Source organism: Pelophylax lessonae (assembly GCF_965119305.1).
Source record: "Pelophylax lessonae genome assembly, chromosome: 11".
In the NCBI taxonomy this organism is placed as follows: domain Eukaryota; kingdom Metazoa; phylum Chordata; class Amphibia; order Anura; family Ranidae; genus Pelophylax; species Pelophylax lessonae.
Window position 1 is genome coordinate 122,659,721 of NC_138778.1, and position 19,221 is coordinate 122,678,941.

At 43.1% G+C, this 19,221-nt stretch overlaps 1 protein-coding gene across 1 annotated transcript in view; it reads right to left on the reverse strand.

Annotated features, from left to right (window-relative positions):
- Positions 1–2,001: 2,001 nt before the first annotated feature.
- The window catches only part of LOC309567170 (uncharacterized protein), a 563,610-nt gene continuing 546,390 nt past the window's right edge, over positions 2,002–19,221 (reverse strand). Inside the window, exon 9 of the mRNA XM_082272529.1 lies at positions 2,002–2,043. The gene's annotated coding sequence lies outside the window, so the exon portion shown is untranslated. The remainder of the gene's footprint in view (positions 2,044–19,221) is intronic.

Here is a 19,221-nt window from a genome sequence, read left to right on the forward strand (position 1 = left end):
TCCCGCTTCCCCTAAGAACAATAACATCAGTATTTCCATACCCATTCAAAACCGGTACAGCCCATTAGCCAGGGATCTTGACGGTTTTATTAAGGAAAGTGGGCGACCCAAATTTTCAAGTAATATCATCATGGATGCTTTACCTAGCTCTGAGAGTAACAATGAAGGACTGGGTTTTCAAATATGGGCTCCAAGGGGAGCCCAAAAAGAAAAATAGAAGAGGTAGAAGAGGAGGATGTCGGATTAGGGAACAACAAGAAGGAAAGAATAGAGCCAATATAGATCACGGTACCATTAAAATTTACAATTTATCGTCCCATGTATTGACCGAAATAGAGACGTCTCTTCTCAAGAAAGGTCTAGGTTTTTCCCCATCGATAGGGCCCAACGAATTTCATTTATTCAAGGACCTAAATAGATTCATTCGCCAGTTAACATTAAAGAGGCACTTTGCCACTAATCAAACGAATGGGCTACCTTCCAATCGAGCTGAGTTTGATGAATCCCAGCTGATTGGAACTAGTCCTTCTACTACATTAGACGAAGAAGCCCTACAAATACTGGAAGACCTATGGATAGATGATTCTGGTCTAGAATTATCAGAACTTTTACTGACTGATCCTGAGGTACGTCACAGTAGCTTCAGGCCCAGCTCATCCTTTAACCCAGTTCACTCAAAGGGTCCCTATATTGAGACCTACTATCAGGTGGTTTACAGGGACTTTATCAAACTCTGTAAATCCCCGAGGGACTCATTTCGGAGTAATCTGAGTAAAGAAGAGAAGGTAGCTCTAAAGGCACTAACAAACAATGAAGAGATCATAGTAAAACAGGCGGATAAGGGAGGCAGTTTGGTTGTCCAGAACAAAATGGACTACCTCAGTGAGGCCAATCGGTTATTGGCCGACACAGAGACCTATACCAAACTAACTTGTGATCCACTTCCCAAATACGAACTCGAGCTTATATCTCTGGTTAGATCCCTGGCTAAAAGGGCGTGTCCAAAGGGTGGTAATAAACAGCGCGTACTCAGACTGGTCTGAGGTAGTAAGCGGGGTCCCCCAAGGCTCAGTCCTAGGACCAACCTTGTTCAATTTATTCATAAACAGCATTGAGGACGGGATCAGTAGTTCAATATCAGTTTTTGCAGATGACACAAAATTAGGCAGGGCAATAACAGCACAGCATGAAGCAGATATCCTACAGAATGACCTGGACAAAATAACGGAGTGGGCAAAGACATGGCAAATGAGGTTTAACGTGGAGAAATGTAAGGTTTTACACTTGGGGACTAGAAACATAAAAGCACAATACACGTTAGGAGGGGAACCCTTGGGAGAATCAAAAATGGAGAAGGATCTGGGAGTCTTGGTTGATGATAGACTAGGCAACAGCATGCAATGTCAAGCGGCAGCTGCCAAGGCTAGCAGAATATTAGCATGCATAAAGAAAGGGATGTATTCAAGAGATAAGACTATAATCCTTCCACTTTATAAAACTCTAGTCCGACCTCATCTGGAGTATTCGGTCCAGTTCTGGTCACCAGTCCTCAGAAGGGATGTGTTGGAGCTGGAGAGAGTCCAGAGAAGGGCAACTAAACTAATTAGGGGATTGGAGGACCTTGATTATGAGGAGCGTCTGCAATCGCTTGATTTATTCTCCCTGGAGAAGAGACGTCTGAGGGGGGACATGATAGCAATTTTTAAATATCTAAATGGGGATCTAGGCTTAGAAAAAAAGCTGTTCAGTCTAAGGGATTGCATGAGAACTCGGGGGCATACAATGCGATTAGAGGAGAAGCGTTTTAACCTCAGGCAACGTGGGGGGTTCTTTACTGTTAGGGCTACAAGATTGTGGAATTCTCTACCACATGAGGTGGTTTCTGCGGGTAGTATGGTGGCTTTCAAAAGACTCTTAGACGTACATCTCAAGGATCAGAACATTCAGGGGTATGCAAGATGATTACAGCCACACACATCTACACAGGTTGAACTGGATGGACTTTTGTCTTTATTCAACCTCACCAACTATGTAACTATGTAACTATGTAACTGGTTGAGAGAGCGTGACACCAAGGAGTCATCAATGATAAGGTGAAAAAATTTTTACTCCCAAGAGAAGTCAGTACTCCATATTTCTACCACCTGCCAAAGGTACATAAATCCTTGATACAGCCACCAGGGAGACCTATCGTGGCGAGTACGAATAGTTTCACGAGTGGCATCGCTAAATATCTAGACTTCTTCCTCCAACCTTTAGTGTGCGAACTACCCTCTTACATTAGAGATTCTTCACAAGTTTTGGAAGCCCTTAAGTCCTACACATGGGAGGATGATTATATGTGGGCCTCCCTTGACGTTACGTCATTATACACGTCAATACCACATGAAGTGGGACTTCAGGCCACTACACACTTTCTGAGTCATTCTGGCTCATTTAACATTTAACTCTTTACAGTCCATATTTATTGTGGACTGTATTGAGTTCTGCCTGCGTCATAATTATTTTTCATTCCTGAACCAGTTCTATCTACAGATTAAGGGTACCGCCATGGGAGCCAATTTTGCTCCGGTATATGCCAACTTAACCATGGGCTTGTGGGAAGAGCGCCACATTTGGAATAACAACCCCTTTGCTCAATATATCGTCTTCTATGGACGATATATTGATGATGTCATTCTCATTTGGAGTGGTGGCCCAGTGACCTTTAGGGCTTTTGTGGAACATTGCAATGCCAATTCATTGGGACTATCCTTCACATCGGTCATTGATCCTAGCGAACTGGTATTCTTAGATCTGACGCTCAGATGTGAACAGGGGGGGTTTTACTTGTTGGGCGTTTTGGAGTGGTTTATTTTTTTTTATGTTTTTGGAGCAGAAAAACGCTCAAAAACACCCAGGTGTGAATGGAGCCTTAGATTCAATGAACTTTGATTGGGGTATCATAGCATAATCTTCTTTTTTCTTCTTTGAAACATAACAAACATGTGCAGCTCCTTTCCACAGCGAACTTCACCTTTTAGACACTGGCGAAAAAACTGAGATACTTCCTGTGTGGGAGGGATTATATAGGGGGTCATCAATTCTGATTGTTTACCAGTGTCCTTCACCTATAGGTGGCCTATATAAACCATATGTTATGATTATGGCTCTGTGTCCCGTGATGTACGAAAATAAAATATGAATGCAGCATCAAAAACTCAAGAAAGGACAGAACCAAATGTTCTGAAAATGACTTAAATGATTGGCCAAATGAACAGAAAATGGAGCATCGCATGTACCATGCAAAATTATAATTCACCCACATGGAAGGGGCCAGAAAATTTCCAATAGCAGCATTCACTGACGACAGGCGATAGACCACAAATGCTCTGGGCATAGAAAGCCGCAGGAAGGAAAGGTTGCAGAGCTAAGCTCCACCGCAGCAACCTGCCATTGAGATATGGTTAAGCCAGACCAATGGGTTGTGGTCGGTGACTAAGGAAAATTCCTGTCCGTACAAATAAGGGTTCAACTTTTTAAGTGCCCAAACCAGGGCCAAACACTTTTTTTCCACTGCCACATATGTATATAGCATAACAGACATTAATTAAAGTACTATACAAGAACAAAAAAAAAAAAACAGAGTATGTAACAAGAGTATTTTTTAATTTTCTTTTTTTTTTCATAAAATTATCAAAAAATAAACTTTCTTTACAATAATAAAGATTACAAATGTTTTGGTTATTCCAGCACCAAAACAACAAAAAACATAAATTAACAGGTAAAACAATAAACAAATTTCCTTTTTTGGACAGGAAAAAGACCAAACTGTTGTGATTTTTGCCAAATAACAACACCAAAAAAAAAAAAAAAACTACAACTCCTGGTATGTTATTTGGTCAGTCGACCCACAACGTGAACTAGTCGATGGGCCAGATGGGCCAGGGTAATCTGTTGATGCTCCCTGACAGTATTGCCTTTCCGGAAAAGGCGTAACCTGAGTGGGTGCAGGTTGGTAAGGTCTTGGTGTGCCAAGGGTGGAGGCAATAGGGGGTGGTATTGGGTGCAACATGCGGGGCCTGGAGGGATTCAGCATGTTTCCATACTCATCATAGTATGGCCGGTTTATTGGCGGCCCATACAGTGAACTTGGTGGTGGTGGGTACTGGTGATAAGGGGGATATGTGTGGTGGTGGGGGGGGGGGGTTTCCATACAGGCTGCTGAACTTGTTGTTGGCTCCCCAACCACAAAAGATTGCACGGTTGACATTAAAGCCACCCTGAGCGCATATTTGCTCTCTGGGGGGACCTTTTTACACATCCCTAAGAGGACTGTCATAAAAGCTGTGTCACACATGCTTTCATTCATTCTGGTGTTCATCTCTTTGACCACCTTCAAAACCTGCTCCATGGGTTTCCCACCCCTAGCACTCGCCCTTGAAGAAGACCTTCGAGAAGGCCTTTGCTCATGACTAGGCCCCGGTTCAGCCTCCACCGCAGCTGGAGAATCATTCCTCGACATTGGTCTGGACATTGTTCCCTCAGATTCCTCACGGTCACCAAGGTCTTGAAATCCCTCCTCATCCTCCTCCGCTGCTGCCGCCTCCTGTGACCCCTCTTCTGGTGCCAAACCACGTGAGCAGTCTTGCCATCTTGCTTGGGTTCTGAAATATAATGAATTAATTTTTTTTTTTTAATTACAATATTTTAATATAGTCAGTAGTGGGTTTGACTCATGACGGGAGGTGATTCCTGGGACTGTGACTGCTCATTGGAGCCATCCGCAATGGTATGTTTGCCCAGGAAAGACTGTGCGTAAGCTTGCTGCTTTTGCTACTCAGTGCTGATATATTGGCATTGTTTATCTGCTTGACGCCTCTGCTACTGACTCCTGCCTTCCCATCAATTACTGAACTTTGATTCTGTCAGTGGCCGAAGAAGGAGAGGGTGGACATGAAGTGGAAGGGGAGGAGAGAGGACTATCAGAAGGGGAGAAGAGAGAGGATGGGATGAAAACAGAGGTGCCATCACAGGTGCGCACATCTTCATCATATATGCAAATAGATCTTTAATTATGCACTTCAGCCTGTGGCACGCAATCGATATCTCAATTTCTAGTCAAAGATGCGTAGACGCAGCAGCCGCTGGAACATCAGCAGACGCCATTGCAGCAGCCGCTGAGAGAGGATTGGTAGCAGGCTTATGTCAAAATTCATTGTGCCAACATCGGTCGATCCAGAATTCGTCAGTCCAGGATTAATGTCGTGGTTGGAAGGTTGGTTATCATTGGGAAGAACCAGCCTTGTTGGAGGTGATCCTGCCTCATTGATCTGTAATAAAGTGCCATTTGGTTGGCTGGTGGAAATGTCAAATCCATCTGGAGATTCACCTTGTTGATTCATTGTGCCAACATCGGTCGGTCCAGAATTCGTCAGTCCAGGATTAATGTCGTGGTTGGAAGGTTGGTTATCATTGGGAAGAACCAGCCATGTTGGAGGTGATCCTGCCTCATTGATCTGTAATAAAGTGCCATTTGGTTGGCTGGTGGAAATGTCAAATCCATCTGGAGATTCACCTTGTTGATTCATTGTGCCAACATCAGTTAATTAATGAATTAATTTTTAATTGTATTAATATTACTACATTTTATATGTAAACTACAGTATACAACTGCTGACAACTTACTCTCACATCTCCAACACCGGTCTTAAAAATTCCAGCTCCTGGGCGTGAGCATATGGGGCAGATCTTGAAGACCCAGAACCACTCCTTCCTTCACGTATTTTTCGTAGATGACGGTTGTAGCAATCTTTAATACTTCGCCATCTTGTTTGTAAGGAGTGCACTGAAAAACAGACAATACCGGTACTGTACAGGGAATATGGGTGCAAGCAGCAATGTGATAAGTTGCATATATGAAACACTTAAATTTTCTGACCGTTCTGTAGCCGTTAAACAGTCCCAATTCTCATAGTAAATACGAGCCATCTCCAGCCATGCTCTCTCCTTCCTCACATGGTCCTTGTATAAGGGGTCTCTAATGTCATAAATTGTTGGCCGCTCTCTGACAAGACGTATGATCTCCTCATTGTCATGCGCCTGACGCTTGTTCTTCCTAGGCCTAGGCATGCTTATAGTACACTCTCCTCTATGAACTATAGGAAGTGATGTGTTTGGGAGGAGCAGAGATCATGTGATTTGGGCGGAACATAACAAAATGAAAAAAAAAAAAGCTTACTGTACTTCCGTGCAAGTCGCAACGAAGTCACAACGAAGTTGTGTTCAAAAACGTGTACTGCGACTTCGTTCCGACTTGCATTACCTTCTATGAGGGACAAACCGCACTGAAGTCGTCCCAAAGTAGTGCAAGAAGCTTTTCTGAAGTCGCTGCGTCTTGAGTCGCAGCAGTTGGAACAGTTCTGATTGAAATGAATGGGTTTTGACTTGTCATGCGACTTGACACGTGTCAAGACGCGCAACAAGTCGCACTAGTGGAAACGGGGCCTTAATCAAGTTAATCAGCTTCAGGGTAGAAACAACACAGTGTAATCATATGGTATAAGCAAGTTTTAACATACTTTGCATAATCTGCTGCAATGTGAATACAAGCAATAATACACTTGGCACAAGTCTCTGTAATCTTAATAAAGGTAACAGTGCATAAAATATTTACATTTTTGCAATCTTTAACCATTAAAGGTTCTTTGTTTACTGTGTAAATATTTAACATGGACTCACCAGTCCTGCCGCAGGAAACTGCTAAAAAGCAAGTTTCCAATCTTCACTACTCACGGTGAGCTTAGCCTTAAAGACCTTCAAGGACAGGGTCCCCTATATTTGAGGGGCCACGGCTTTGGACCTGTAGAGCACCCTGCACGGAGCGCCTTTGGGGTTTGGTATTCCAAGGGTCCAGATCCCAGGGTCCAGCGCCTAAAAAGGACAGCATTACAGACAAAACCTCGTATCTGCTTCCCGAGGCTCGGGTACCACCTTTTTAGTCCATTGACTGTTATTCGATAGATCCGATAGCTAACCCCTTAGACTGCATTGACACTTGAGCGTATCGTTTTCGCGTGTTTTTACGACATTTTTTTCAGGCGTTTTTGGAGGCAGGCATTGACATCTATCAAAAACGCTGGTAATCAGCCCAAAAAGAAGCTCATGTTCTTTTTTCAGCTACAGGCGTTTTGCTTCAGGCGAAGGTTGCAGAGGAGAGGTTCGGCAAGAGCGGATGATCCGGTAGCGGGATACAGGGATCAGCGCAGCGTGGTTCCGACAGCGAAGTATGCTTGCAAGCATGAGAGCTTCAAGACAGGTTAGCATCAAGGCACAAAGCAGTTTAAACGAACACATGTGAGTGAGAGCCGGCGATCTAAATAGCCATCCAGTCCGGCGCTCAGTGATGACAGCATCGGTCTTAAAGGTGTATGCGCACCTTACCAAAAGAGAATGGTGGGGCGCATACACTTATGAAAGAGTAATTAGGGTACCCAAAGGTACCAGAACATTACAGGGGGTGAGGAACACTTCTTTATGTAATTCTTCCACGTTCAACCCCCCGGGCCCCCTGGCACCTTCGTTGTCTGTATTCCGGGATCTGGTGGCGAAGGATCTGGACGAATTGGTACTAAAGAAACCTAGGGTTACCACTAATTTCCAAAAGGGATTAAAATCACTTAGGGAAAGGAAGGACATAATTGTCCGCCCTGCGGATAAAGGGGGGGGGGCATCGTGATCTTAGATGCCTCCGCCTACGACAATGAGATGAAAAGGCTATTGTCGGATCGGAACACCTATGTTCCCTTACCTAAGAATCCCACATTCAGTTATAAGAAGGAACTCCAAGTGTTGGTAGATAGGGGCTTTCAGCAGAAATTGTTGACTGAGAAAGAAAGAGACTTTTTGGTCCCCTCAGCACCTCGGATCCCAGTAATGTATTACCTACCGAAGATCCATAAAGATGTGGTGAACCCACCCGGGAGACCTATCATCAGTGGCATTGATTCTGTCACCTCCCGGGTGGGTAAATACATCAATAGTTTCTTGCAACCCCTAGTGTTGAAGACTCCTTCCTTCCTTCGTGATTCTACACAGGTAATCAACGAACTAGCCCAGATAACGTGGAAAGATAGTTACATCTTAGCAACGGCGGATGTGTCATCTTTGTACACTATCATTTCACACCATCATGGTACGAAGGCTGTTGCCCACTATCTGAGACGGGATACCCTGCTGAGCTTTCAGAGGGAGTTTTTGTTGTCCCTATTAGATTTCGCCATGCAACACAATTATTTCTGGTACGATAATATCTACTACCGGCAATGTCATGGTGTTGCTATGGGCGTGAAATTCGCTCCCAGCATGGCGAATCTATTTATGGCCAGATGGGAGTAGGATGTCGTCGGTGATGTTCCTGTGCCGGGGTTGGTCCTATGGCGCAGGTACATCGATGACATCCTCCTCCTATGGGATGGAGATTCCGACTCCTTGAGCCATTTTATGTCCACCCTTAATACCAACGATAGGGGTATCTCCCTGCAATTTGAGTCCAGTAGGTCTGAGATACACTTTCTGGACCTCATAATAAGAGTTCTGGAGGGGCGTTTGGTCACTTCGACCTTCTTTAAGGAGACTGACAGGAACGGATTTATTGAGACAACCAGCTGCCATCATGCGGCATGGTTGAGGTCCGTTCCTGTCAGTCAATTCCTTAGGTTGAAGCGGAATTGCTCAACGAGGAGTGATTTCCTCAAGGAGTCTGTGATCCTCTGCGAGCGATTCTTGGAGAAAGGATACTGCCAGGAGGAGCTGGATAGAGCTTTTTCTAAAGCGGACCAGAGAGAAAGGTCCGATTTGTTGAGACCGAGACCGAAGGTTAAGCATGCACTTTTTTCCTCGTATTCGGTCCAACATTACTCTGTCAAGAAAATCCTTAGGAGACATTGGCAAGTTTTACGTAATGATAGCGTTTTAGGCCCCTCTCTTCCTGAGGCACCCTCGGTGGTGTTCAGAGGGGTACCGCCATTGCGTTTACAGATAGTGCCAAACATTTAAAATCCACCCAAAAGGGTTTCTTTCTTCCAGGAGAGGGGAGGTTATTATCCCTGCAGGAAGTGTAGCATTTGTAAAATAAACGTTGCAGGTGGTAGAAGAGTTGATTCCTTTCAATCATCATCTACGCAGGAATCTCATAAAATAAGACCGTTCATCTCTTGTTGTACTACGCATGTGGTATACCTATTAAGGTGTCCTTGTGGTAAGGATTATATAGGCCGTACCATTCGCCAGCTCCATGTTCGCCTACAAGAGCATGTTGCGAACATAGCTAAAGGGTTCCCGAAACACAGTGTATCCCGTCATTATGACTTATGTCATAATCGGGATCCTAGTGGTACACTGTTTCTGGGGATTGACCGCTTTGAGGCGAATTGGAGAGGTGGTAACAAGACTAGAGGTGTCTCTAAGCTTGAAACCTCCTGGATTTACATGATGAAGTGCTATGTCCCTTTCGGTTTGAACATTGAGTGGGACTTGAATGCTTTCATTAATAACTCGTAGCATCCCCCACTCCTGGGATATAATTTTGACATTTCTTTTTAATACCTCCTTGTGTATATGTTCCTCTATAAAATATTTGGGTATATGTTCCTCTATAAAATATCAATATTTGTGGAGTCATTGTGGTTTTAGGTTGAATATTATGACATCATGATTGAGGGTGCTGGTTATTTAGGCACCTTAATTTATTGTATATAGGCCTTAGGCCATTGGGATGTCATTTTTATAATTTTAACATATTAATTAATTTTTAATATGTAATATATGTGTTTTGCTTGCTTTTTTATAAGTAGCGATGTAATGGGTTTCTTGGCCACAAGATGGAGCTGCTTCCCAGTTTTGTGCCTTTTTAATCCAAAGGAATTATTCCTAATTTAATTTGGGATTCTTTTGGTTTATTTGATAATGTTTTAAATGGCCCGCTATATGGTAATATGTTGCAATCGGGTTATTTTATTATTCGCTCGCATCTGTCTGCCTTTCGTGGTGATACATGGACTGCAGACAGCTGGGAGTGATATCCGGTTTTCATGGTGCCCATCGGGGGCATCTACTTCCGGGCTAAGGGTTACGTCCGGTTGTTGGAAGGTTCCTGTGATGGGCGGACTTCCGGATGAGGCCTGATTATCCCGCCTCCCTCTGCTATTTATTGGCGAGCATCTCGGGCCAAGCCACACCCCTGACGATGTCACTCTATGACGAAACGCGTCGGCATTGGCTGGCGCCGAGACGCATGCGCAGACGAGGGACGCGGCTGCCATTTTGTTGGTTGGAAACCCACGCTACTGATGTGCGATGTGTGATGCCATATCCATGGAGAATGTAAGCTGCTTTCTTTCGTTTGTAATAAACATTTATTGAATATGCTACACCATGAGGGGATTTGTCTCTTATATTTTCCGAGTGTTTGAAGGAAGAGACGGGGGAACCCAAGTATAAGAGTATCGGAAAGAGGCTTTTGGAAGCGGTCTGATGCTTCCCTGTCAGTGTCAGCATTTCTATCAGGGCTTGGTTTGACCCTCAGGGGTCTTTGCAGCTGGTAAGAGTACCCTGGTATTCTGCTTGGTGGTGGTCTTTCCTGCTTCACAACTTCCATCAATTTAGTGAATGGGACTCGCCTTTTTACATTCATCAGCCTGCTCATTAGTATTGTGATTTAAGGATGAGCGCGACACCATTTTCTTAAAATCACTTTGAAGATATGTTTTCTATCTGTTTGTGTCTGCAGCTTTCCTACTATTGAATTTTATTCATTGTTATATTGTATATATTGGTGCATATTTTATACGATTTTAGCGCAGCAATTTTACTATTTATAGTTAGATTGGTATGTTTAGATGAAGATGTTTTATTGTGGTTATTATGAGTGCACATGTTTTTAATTCCAGAAAACACCACCTGATAAAACATTTGTAGATAGGGGCCTTTTGACTGCACTGGGTTGAATTTGGATTTAGGACGAAAAGCAGTATGTTGTACTGGTGGAGGCATGGAAGGATGTTGAGTGAAGAGAGCCAAATCCTCATCTTCATTACTAATATATAATTCTTCTAGCAGTTTCTGTCCAATGGGATAAATGTCTAAACAACAGTCTGTCTCTAAGATGGGAGAGACTGGCTGTACTGGATTGTTGATGTTTTTGGACGCTTTGATGTTATAATGACGTTTCAAAGTGAGGAGACGGATGAAACTATTGAGATCTTTAAAAAGCGTGAACGGATTAGGGGACGATGATGGAGCAAAATTTAATCCTCTGTGAAATAATTACATTTCTGATTCTGATAGAACATAGAAAGACAAATTAAATATTTTTACTGTTTCAAAGGTTTCACCTCCCGCTTACCCCTTCGTCTAATTTTCTTTTGGCATGAGTTGGCGGAGGGAGAAGACCTAAAAAATTCTGAGAATCTATAGCAACATTCAAAGGAGTACTTGTAGGGCTCATACTGGTGACTGGGCTCTGTACATCAGTGGTCCTAGGGAACCTTCCTAAATTCTGATGGAGCCTATCTGTAATAGATGGGGTACCAAAATAGGTTGACCTATAGAAGTTGAGGGACCAAAAGTGTCCCCCACTTCCTGTGAAGTATGGGAATAGAGAGTACCCTGCTGAGTGGGAGTGATGTCCTCTTCATGACCGTTCTCATGTAATAAAACTGAACATGAACCAAGGGTCGGAGCGGCCATGGCACTGGTCTTAACTGGGCTTGTAGTAGATGTTATGGGTTTGTGATTTCTATTTAGTTTTTGCTGAGATTTGGGCTGAAGGGGTATGTGTGGCCTAAGAACGGGTTCTGAATGGTCCCTTTTATGTGAACTTCTTTTTTTCTTATTGCTGTTATTATGATTGTTACTATTCAAAATGGGGCATGGCTGTAAGATTTGATTTAGAATTACTAGGATGAGTGTAACACTCCATAAGTGGTGTTGGATGACCATAATCATGCTGTTTGTTAATGACCGGACTTGTGGCAGAACAACCCCTTTTCCAATTGAAAACTCGATCAAAATTATAGTCCTCCAAATCCCTTCGGATTTTCCTAAGTTTAGTCTGAAGTGCTTTGTCTTCTTTTTTCTTAGTGAGTATTTGTAAGGTGCGTAACTATGAATAGGGCAAATGGGGTATAAGAGTGACTAGGGAAGATATTGTTTCCTTGAGTTTGCAGGTATCCTCTACATATTTTAAATCTCGTTGTTGGATAATGATTTGCATCCACTTACGCGTGCAAAATTCCGATACCTGACACCATTCTTTCCCTAGTGATGGGCGTAAGAACAGACAAGTTTAGAGAACCCTAAGGTCCCGACGAGAAATCCTATAGGAGATATACTGTGTTAAGAAATTATCCCACCAATGTTGGTTGGCCGAGATAAGTTGCTCAATTTTCCTGAAAATCGAACAACAAGTTAAAAAATCTAAGTGGAAAATACCCATACATTTCATCTAGATTCTCATCCTGAACACACCACTGGATTGACGGCCCCCATCCATGGACAACATTTATATTATGGATCACGCTCTATACTATTCATGCTTGTGAGTACATAGCTTGTGTTACAGCCTAATAAACTTTACATGCTACACTTAGTCCATTACAAACTTTTCATGCTGCAAGTTACATTACAAGTGCTTTCTTCTTGCTTGCCACAAGAGCTGCCTCTCCAGTGACTGTGCATGGACTGTTTTTTACATGGATGTTCATTGTATGGACTTTTTATTTAGGCTAACCTATGGACTTTGCCAATAGCCAATAGTCCTTTTTATTTGATAGTATTATCAATATTATTATTATCACTATTCTCTGTGAAATCAGTGGGTCCTCTATTCTGCCCTCTTTGCGCCAGTATAATGTGTTAATTGTATATTTGTTGCTCCTTTGTGAGGTTGTGCAAAGGGAATGGCTTCAAAACATTTTCTGAGAGCGCAAAGGCGTCATCTGCTATGAAGACAAAGTTAAGGTTTTTAATGTTCTCACAGTTGGGCAAGTTTAGAGTTCCATTTATCAACCTTTTATAAAATTCGGTCTGATCTATTCCACCTGCATGTGAATTATGGCCATTTTCCCAATATCCAGATAGATGTACTCGTAGTTAGCATTTACAACTGCCATCAAAATAATACTGAAAAAGTCCTTGTAATTATAATAATAGGAACTAGATTTTGGGGGATGGGTAATTCTTATGTGTTTTAAGTCCACAGTTCCAGCACATAAAAGTTTGGTGCAAAACACCAGTTCCCTGCGCTCAGAGTGGTGTAATCTCTTGTCCACCTCTGCTGGGATCTTGCAGCTGTTTCTGGAGCTTTGGACACGACAACCCAGGAAAAACACTTCAGCCAGGGTAGTCTGGAAACACTGAAAACAACAAGCAAACACGGGCGCACCCACCCACCTAGTGCATTACCCTTTAGAAGGTTTATTAAAAAGAAAGTTTAAAATTGTCCTGTTGAAAGGTCCAACATCTCCCAAGCCTCAGGTTTGTGATGGACTGCATCACATTGTCATCCAATATCTCCTGGTACTGAAGAGAATTCATGGTACCTTGCACACGCTGAAGCTTCCCTGTTCCTGCAGAAGCAAAACAGCCCCAAAGCATGATTGACCCCCCGCCATGCTTCACAGTAGGCAAGGTGTTCTTTTCTTCATAGGCCTCCTTCAAACATAGTGTTGATCCATGGGCCCAAACAGTTCTAATTTTGTTTCATCAGTCCACAGAACACTATACCAAAACTTCTGTGGTTTGTCCACATGACTTTTGGCATACTGCAGTCGACTCTTTTTATTCTTTGGAGACAGCAAGGGGGTGTGCCTGGGAGTTCTGGCATGGAGGCCTTCATTACGCAGTGTGCGCCGTATTGTCTGAGCAGAAACTTCAGTACCCACATCTGACAAATCTTTTCTCAGTTCCTCAGCAGTCACATGGGGACTTTTCTCCTCTCTACGCTTCAGGTAGCGCACAACAGTCGAAGTCAGCATCTTCTTTCTGCCACGACCAGGTAGCGTTTCAACAGTGCCCTTTGCCTTGAATTTGCGAATGATGCTTCCTATGGTGTCTCTTGGTATGTTTAACATCTTTGCAATCTTCTTATAGCCATTGCCCTTCCTGTGAAGAGTAATCACCTCTTCTCTTGTCTTCCTGGACCATTCTCTTTACTTCACCATGTTTGTAACCACACCAGTAAATGTCTAGAAGGAGCTGAGTATCACAGTCATTTTAAAGCTGCCTAATTGGTGCTTATTAGGCTTTATTGCTGCTCCCTGACATCCACAGGTGTTTTCTTTTTTTTTTTTTTTTCCAAAAAGACAGGTGTTTTCAATACCTGATTGAAAACACTTCAATGAACCTCTGTTCTTCAGAGTGGTAGTCTTTAAGGGGTTGAATAATTGTGTCAATGAAGAATTCACAAAAGAAACATTTACTACTGTATTACAAAACCAATTGATGTCATTTTAGTTGCATATGGTTCTTTAAGAAGTCCTTGTAGGATTTAATTCTGAATACAATTACAAATGTACACTAAATTCCCTAAAACCCTTTACAGCATTGGGGGTTGAATAATTTTGAACACAACTGTATGTGTTTAGGTTTTGGGATTTGAACAGGTAAGTTCAACAATTATCAATTTGGTTTAAAATACATGCACATGTACCTTTTATATATTCATCTTGGAGTACTTGGATAATGGCACTACAGGTTTCTGGTATAATGACTCCAAGAACTTGTGGGGAGATGCCCGTGGTGAATTTCAGATCCTGTAGGCTACTGCCCGTGGTCAGGTATCGCAATGTGGCAATTATTCACTGTTCCGCAGTGACAGTTTCTCGCCGAATGGTGTTCTGCTTTTTTTATGTATGGCTGCACTGCATTCACGATTATATTGAAGCATTAATCTGTCATCCACAAATAATTCCTGAAGTCGTCAGGATTGTTTTCTTTCAATTCCCTTAATAGTGTCATATGAGAGAACTGGTCATGGTTCAGTAGCCATTTCTTGCACCAGGTTCTCCTCTTTCACTTCTTTTGCTGCTTCCTTTGGATAGCCAGAACTCCAAGACCAACTATTGCAAGTGTCTCAGTTGTTTGGATGTCCATCTTCCAAATCGTTTTGTCACGAAAAGTATGATAAACGGACAAATAATCCGAAGCGCAGTAAAACGAAAGATCCGAGGACAGAAGTCACGACACATCAACAAGATGGAGCTCAAAGGCATGGCCTCGGGGTCACTCGTATATGTACTTACATTACAATCTACGATCAAACGTCCCAAGAAAAAGAGATCGGACAAGAAATTTCGTGCAACATTATGCACTGTTAAATAAAAACGGTTATGACCGCTGAGCAAGAGCGCGAAAAATCGGACAATATTTTGTCCGATTTTCGTTCAGTGTATACGAGCCTTAAGCAAACAGACATTGCAACCATATTTAAAAAATAGACAGTTAACAAAAACCTACGGGAGTGAGAAGCAGAGACCACCCAACACCAGATAAAGGGACAAGGCTGGCCCCAAGGTGGCTGGAAGCAAAGACCCCCTCTATAAACGACTGTACCTATCTGGGCCAACCCTGTGCCTTTCAAGATTCCATACCTGAATTCCTGAACCCAGTGTGACTGGGGAAGTGGCGAACATGCACATCCACCAATCCGGCTTCCCTGACTATACTATTTAAGAAAATACTATCATATCCCAGCGGGCCTTCGGCATCCGCTCTGTATTTGGGCCTAGTGATGGTGTTAAAGTCACCACCAAAAACCACCTGCTGGGATAAAAAAAGATACGCTTAACCGCTGCAGGGAGGTTCTTCCTAGCCCACTTGGACTGAGGTCTGTAAAAAATTATTAGGCGCAGGGAAAGCCCCCTCACGACAGTGTCAACTACCAAGCATCTGCCAACTTCCACCTCAACTCGTCGGCAGTCTACCGAACCAGTTTTAAAAAGAACCGCAACTCCACTACAAAGATCAGCCGCAAGAGACCAGAGGGAGGGCCCACATCTCCATTCCCTCTTTGCTATGTGCATCTCTGCCACCGACGCCAGCCAGGTCTCTTGCAAAAATAAAAGGTCAGCATTAATCTCGCTGAGAAAACTAAAGGCCATATAACGAGCTCTCGTAGACCTGACACTTGCAAAATTAATGGTCGCAAGGCGAATTGGAGAGGGCACCGCTATCCTTGATGATTGAGGTGGTGATGCTCCCCTCTACTTACCCTTACAACCTTTTAAGGTCCCTTGCAAGGAACCTCCATCTCCTCCACATCCTCAGAATCTGAAGAGAGTACCCCAAAAGAATTAGAAATGAGCAGAGCCCTCTCACCCAGATCTCTAGGTGCTGCAAGCCCCTTACCACTCCCAGGGGGCACCCCTCTCAGGGACTTCCTCTTGCACTTCCCTTTACCAATAGTGGACCACTCAGCCTCCCCTGGGCTCTCCTCACCTGAGGGACCACCCCGAGGCCCAGACGGGTTGGCCCTTGGCCAGTACCTGAAAACAGAAGGGGCCCTATTGCTTGCTACCTCACTCCTGCCCGCCCCTGGGTCCGGAGGATCCGAGGCCTTAACACTGGCTGGCCCCCGTGCCCTGCCCCGACCACCCACCCTAGGTGGGAGAGGTGAAGCAATAAAGGGGCAGGGGCCTGAACCTCCCAGAGCACAGGAGGAGAGGTGCCAACTACCAAGGCGGGGGAGTGGAGGCCAGCGAGCCCCCGGCCTCCTCCGGTACCCGCACACCTCCTTGAGACTTGGCCCTACAAGAGGGCACAACCACGCTCCTTGCCTTAAGCTGTGCGGGCACCGGAACGCCAACTCCCCCCTTGCCCTTACCACCAGCACCCCCAACCTCTTCATTCTCCACAGGGACACCCGTCTTCTCCTGTCTCCTTATCTGTGAGGACCACTGGAGAAGTTATTTAGCTCCCCCACATGCATTAAACTTAGCATATCAAAGATGTATAAGATTCTACTGAGGGAATTAGAACCTATATACCCACCTTATCTAGGGAAATGGGAACAGGAATTAGGACCTCTTCAAGATAAAAAGAGGAAGAAAGTTTTAAGGCTAGCTTGTTACTCCTCGGTGGATTTAAGGACAACAGAGTATTGTTTGCTAGGTAGTACCTTACTCCGCAGAGAGCCCAGAGGTTCGGTGCATCCTCAACTTGTTGGAGAGGATGTGAAGACCCTGGAACATTTGCACATTTGTGGTGGGATTGCACAAAGATACAAGCTTTTTGGAAAGAGATCATTAGGTTACTTAACCAGATTACAGGAGACTGTATTACGGTAGAACCTTGGACTTGTTTGTCAGCACGGAGGAAAAGGTGATAGTATAAAAAAATACGCTAGTGCCCCACTTACTGAATGCTGCTAAAAGCTTGATTTCGGCACTCTGGCAAGTTCCAGAAGCTTCGAAAATAAAGGAATGGATTGGGGGAGATGCATGTAGGAGATGATATCTGCAGCAGAGGATTCTCCTAGGTCCTCCTAGGAGTAAAATCACCCGGACCTTATAGGCCAAGGATATGGGTAGGCAAAATGAAATATAAGAAGATGTAAAGGAGATAATAGAGAATAGAGTGGAGGGCAGAGGCGTAATTAGATTTCTTAGGGCCCTGGTGCAAGAAATCATGAAGGTAACCCCCACCCCCATGTCTTGGACACTTTTTTTTTTTTTTTGCAATGTATAACAAAGTAAAACATTTCTGTTTCTGGTTTCAACTTACCATAACTGTAAAGAAAGGAAGCTTCAGGATAGGACTTGACATGACAGGTCACCGTCACAATGATAAGAGGGGACCTGCAAAATATAAAGAACAACCATAAATTAAAGAGATATGTACATATATTGGACAAAGTTATAGCCAAAGATCCACATTTCAATAAGATATTTAGAGACATAAAATATAACATTTTAAATGAGATTAATTTGTAAAATAAACACTGTACGTGAACAGACACACACAAACTTACTAATAATCTTCACAAAGATGGAAGAGAATCTTCAAAAAGGGTCCACAACATGGCCAACAATAATAACTTCAACTTTTTAAGAACTTTACTATTTTACACATTGAACTTTGTTTATGTGAAGAAAGACCTGTAAACAGAAATATATATATTAGCATGGTTTATTGAAACTAGCATGCATTCAACTCAACTGGTTAGTGTAACTTGGAACCAAGCATGCAAGGTTCAACCATAAAAATAGGTTAGTGTAACCGGTAACAAAACTGAAAGTGTTTAGAGCAGCCATTCTCAACAAGGGTTCAGAGGAACCCTGGTGTTCCTCCAGAGGTTGCTAGGGGTTCCATTGACCTCCTATCTGATGATAACTGCTTGGATCCAGGGCAATTTGATCTATTTAGCTGTCTGAAAGGTGACATTCTGACCACCACTGTAAGAAAGACATTTTTCCCACTGTCCACCAATGTAGGCTTCATTCCTCCCATTTACCCCTGATGAATAGGCTTTAGTAAAAGTTCCACAAGACCTGAAAATTAAGTAAAAGGGTAAAAAGCTTGCGAAAGGCTGCTTTAGAGTAACTTGTAACAGAACAGATACAACATCAAACTTACTACAGTCATTAAAAGTTACGACGCCTTGCTTTTGCTTCAGCAAAGTCATCTACAATGCTTTCAATGTTGAGTCTTCAAGCTCTCTCATTTTCTATGCTTAACAAAGCGAGTCCAGTGAGTCTTTGTTGAGACATGGTGTTTCTCAAGTAACTTTTAATTAGTTTTAATTTTGAAAATGACCTTTCTGCAGTTGCTACTGTTACTGGGAGTGTGAGGAATAGCAATAATGCTATGCAGACATCTGGAACAGTAGAAGACAGTGCACTGTTTTCAACAAGCAGTAAGAAAGCAAGATCCTTGACAGTGGAACAACTGCAAATCTCTTCTTGAAGCGCTGAACGGAATGAAAGAAGCTGCCCAGGAAAATCTGGTGATAGATCTTCTTTGTAAAATTCATGCAGTTTTGATGCTGCTGCAATCAGATTGTCATCAGATTGAGAAACAAGAATGGTAGGCTGAACTATTTCAAATCTTTTTTTTTTTTTTTTGTCTTTCAAATAGTTTTTATTGATTTTTCAAACATACAGAGTAAGAAACACGTGAACAAAAATTTGGGGAACAAAGGGGGAGCAGGCTTAACACAAATTAGCGTACTCAAAAGAAGATAAG